Raw genomic sequence first — 4,623 nt, 5'->3', positions numbered from 1 at the left:
TGCATAGTATTCCATGGTCTGTATGTACCACATTCTTATCCAGTCCACTGCTGATGGGCACCTAGGTTGATCCCATGTCTTTGCTATTGTGACTCGTGTTGCAATAAACATATGAATGCATGTGTCTTTTTGGTGGAATGATTTGTTTGCTTTTGGATACATATTCAGTAATGGGATTGCCAGGCTGAATGTTAGTTCTGTTTTATGTTCTTTGAGAAATCTCCAAACTGCTTTCCACAGTGGCTGAACTAACTTACATTCCCACCAACAGTGTATAAGCATTTCCTTTTCTCCTTATCTTTGCCAGTGTCTGCTATTTTTTGACTTTTTAAAAACAGCCATTCTGACTGGCGTGAGATAATAATATCTCATTGTGGTTCTGATTTGCATTTCTCTCATGATTAGTGATGATGAGTATTTTTTCATGTTTCTTGGCTGCATGTATGTCTTCTTTTGAGAAGTGTTTATTTGCCCCCTTTTTAAATGGGGTTGTTTTTTGCTGTTGACTTAAGTTCCTTATAGAATCTGAAATACTAGACCTCTGTTGGATGCATAGTTTGTGAATAATTCCCCCCTTCCTGTAGGTTGTCTGTTTACTCTGTTGATGGTTTCTTTTGCTGTGTGGCAGCTCTTTAGTTGAACTGGGTCCCACTTGTTAACTTTTGTTGCAATTTCTTTTAAAGACTTAGTCATAAATTATCTCCCATAGCCCATGTCCAGAATGGTACTTCTAAAGTTTTTCTTCCAGGATTATTGTAGTTTTTGAGGTTTTAAATTTTTAATCTAACCTGAGTTAATTTTTGTATATGGTGAAAAATAGGTGTCCAGTTTTTTTATTTCTTCTTACTTTTTGAGTCTTGCTGTGTCACCAGGCTGAAGCATAGTGATTTCAGCTCACAGCAACCTCCGCTTCCTGGGTTCAAGCGATTCTCCTGCCTCAGCTTCCTGAGTAGCTGGGATTATAGGCATGTGCTACCACGTCCAGCTAATTTTTGTATTTTTAGTAGAGACAGGGTTTCACCATGTTGGCCACGCTGGTCTCTATCTCCTGACCTCATGATCCTCCTGCCTTGGCCTCCCAAAGTGCTGGGATTACAGGTGTGAGCCACCACGCCTGGCCGCAAAAGTTCTTTTCTATGTATTTATTTATCTCTTTCTTTTTAGAGACAAGGTCTTGCTCTGTTGCCCAGGCTAGAGTGCAGTGGCTACTCACAGGTGCCAACCTTGTGCACTACAACCTCCAACTCTCGGGCTAAAGCAATCCTCCTGCCTCAGCCTCCAGAGTGGCTGGGACTACAAGGGACCTTCACTTTTTAATTATTTTATTGAGCTGTATATTTGTTCTGTGTACTTTAATATAAAAAGCATCTTTTACCAGCCTGCACAGGCTTGTAAGGAACAGTGGTGGCAGAAATACAGGTGACTAGGACCAGATAGTTCTGTTCTGGTTCTGCTACTGGCTAGCTGTGTAGTCTTGGGCAAATGAAATCACCTCTTTGAGCCTCATTTTATTCTCATAACATATTCTTACGGGGCTGGTATGAGGATTAAAATCATGCAGCATATGTTGAGTGAGTGTTTCTTGAACTATAAATGCCTAAACAGATGCACCATTAATGCCCATTCACGCTTACCAGACATCTCCTCGGTGCGGGCATTGTGCTAACGCTTCTTCATGCATCCTTACAGCAAACTATAACAGCACTCATTTTGTAGATGAGAAACCTGGGATGCAAAGAGACAGCTAGTGAGGGATGGAGTCAGGATTCAAATCCAGGCTGCCTAGTTATGAGGACCAAGACCAGGTGTAATGGCATATGCCTGTAGTCCCAACTACTTCAGAGGCTGAGGCAGAAGGGATACTTGAGCCCAGGAATTAGAGCTATAGTGAACTGTGATTCCACCTGCACTTCCACCTGTGTGAGAGAGGAAGACCCTGTCTCTACAAAAAAATTTGAGAAACTCTACATGGCCAAAAATACTCATTTGATTTTAAAATTACTTTCTCTTTCATTAAATAATGAATTAAACCATTTTTTTTTGAGATGGAGTTTTGCTCTTGTAGTCCAGGCTGGTGTGCAATGGCCCAGTGTTGGCTCACTGCAACCTCCCCCTCCTAGGTTCAAGTGATTCTCCTACCTCACCCACTCAATTAGCTGGGATTACAGGTGGGCACCACCATGCCTGGTTAATTTTTGTATTTTTAGTAGAGACGGGGTTTCACCATGTTGGTCAGGCTGGTCTGAAACTCCTGACCTCAGGTGATCCAAATGGCTTGGCCTCCCAAAGTGCTGGGATTACAGGCTTGAGCCACCTCACCCAGCTGGATTAAATAAATTTGTAAGCACAAGAATCATAGTAAATTAAACATCCAAACTCTGCATTATAAAATTTTACATATAAGAATATTTTAAATCAAAAGTTGGAGGGAAAATACAAAAAAGCAAAGGTCCAGCCAGGCATGCTGGCGTGTGCCTTAGTCTCAGTTACTCAGGAGGCTGAGGTGGGAGGATCACTGGATCCCAGGAGGTAGGGGCTGTAGTGAGCTATGGTCATGACACTGCACTCCAGCCTAGGTGATAGACCGAGACCCTGCCTGGGGAGAAAAAGAGCCATCTAACATGTAAATTCAATCATAGAGTGTTGCCAATATTAACCAAAGTTACCAGGCCATAGTATTCAGTATAATATTTTAGGGAAATTCCCGTTAAAATTAGGTTCTCTTCCTTTTTGGGAGGCGGGGTGGAGGTTCTCACTTTGTCTCCCAGGCTGGAGTGCAGTGGCAGAACCACAGCTCACTGTAGCCTCAAGCTCCCAGGCTCAAGTAACCTTCTCACCTCTGCTGACAGAACAGCTGGGACTGCCGGTGTGCATCACCACGCCCAGCTAATTCAGTTATTTATTTTTTTATTATTGTAGAAATGAGGTCTCACTATGTTGCCAGAGGTGGCCTCAAACTCCTGGTCTCAAATGATCCTCCCACTTCAGCATCCCAAAGTGCTGGGTTTACAGTCCTGGGCAACTGCATCTGGCCTGTTCTTAGGTTTAATTTTATATATTTGACTGAATGCTATGAATACCACTGCAAGAAAAGTTTTCATCTGAGATATAATTTATGCTGAATTGTGACTATCACAAACATCCAGGGATAACCAGTCATGCACTATGGCCCTAGATTTTTTTTTTAAAATGTGACTCAGTGAATGACTTTGGAGAAAAGGGCAGATGAAAGACCTCCAAAAATTCTTTCTACAAAAAAGTGGGAAAACTGGCAACAAATGGTCACCATTACCATTTTGATTTTTACTATTATCATTTTTTTTTAAGAGAAAGGATCTTGCTCTGTTGCCCAGGCTAGAGTTCTGTGATGCAATCATAGCTCACAGCAACCTCAAACTTCTGGACTTAAAGTGATCCTCCCACCTCAGCCTCCTAAATAGCTGGGACTACAGGTGTGCACCACCGTGCTTGGCTAAAGTTTTCATTTTTGTAGAGCTGAGGTCTTGCTACGTTGCCCGGGCTGGTTTTGAACTCTTGGGCTCAAGCTATCCTCCCAAAGTGGTTGGATCACAGGCATGAGCCACTGCGCCTGGCCCATTAACATTTTTAGACTTCAGAAAATTAGCTAAAAGCTTGTAATAATCCAGAGGATACTCATTCTAGAAAAACAAACAAAAACAAACCAGTGTAATCTCAGAGCAGTGAGTTTCATGGCAGTTTTAATTTTTCTTTCTCCTGTCTCCTGCTTGGCAGTTCCACAGTAACCCAGAAAATTAAAGTTCACATTCATGGTGAACACCAGCAACCTGACAGCTACTGGAGGAAGCCAAAGAGCTGGATCTCCCTCAAAGCTTTATTTCCAGGAATTATCACAATTGTTTGTTTGGTGGTTCTCCGTAACACTTGACTTGCTAGACTGCATTTGATCTGCCTTGGAGCTTGTCCAAGGCAAAAGCCTTTTCAATTTGGCATGATTATGAAAAACAATGACAGGGGCTGGGGGCAGTGGCTCACGCCAGTAATCCCAGCACTTTGGGAGGCCAAGGCAGGTGGATCCCTTGAGGTCAGGAGCTGGAGAACAGCCTGGGCAATGTGATGAAATGCCATCTCTACAAAAATTAGCTGGGTGCAGTGGTGTGCACCTACAGTTCTAGCTACTTGGGAGGCTGAGGCAGGAAAATTACTTGAACCCAGGAGGTGGAAGTTGCAGTGAGCTGAGATCACGCCATTGTACTCCAGCCCGGGCGCCAGAAGTAAAACCCTGTCTCAAAGGAAAAAAAAAAAAAAAAGCAAAGCAAAGAAAAAATTAGCCAGAGTGGGGACATGCACCTGCAGTTCCAGTAAATCAGGAGGCTGAGGCAGGATGACTGAGTCCAGGAATTCGAGGCTGCAGTGAGCTATGATCTTGCTGGGTGCACTCAACCTGGGCAACAGAGAAAGACCTTGTCTTAAGAAAACAAAATACAATGGCAGGCAAATGTTTTAACTTTGTGGCTGCTTGACCTGGTGGATAATAGCTGGGGTAAACAATAGACTAACTAAAAAGCTAAAAAGGAAAGCTGGGAAATGAGATGCCCATAGGGGTTTGAAATGCTCTTGACACATTTCTGGGTATCTAGAAAA

The sequence above is a fragment of the Colobus angolensis genome, unplaced genomic scaffold (genome assembly GCF_000951035.1).
Source record: "Colobus angolensis palliatus isolate OR3802 unplaced genomic scaffold, Cang.pa_1.0 Scaffold423, whole genome shotgun sequence".
Classification (NCBI taxonomy): domain Eukaryota; kingdom Metazoa; phylum Chordata; class Mammalia; order Primates; family Cercopithecidae; genus Colobus; species Colobus angolensis.
This window is presented reverse-complemented; position numbering follows the sequence as displayed.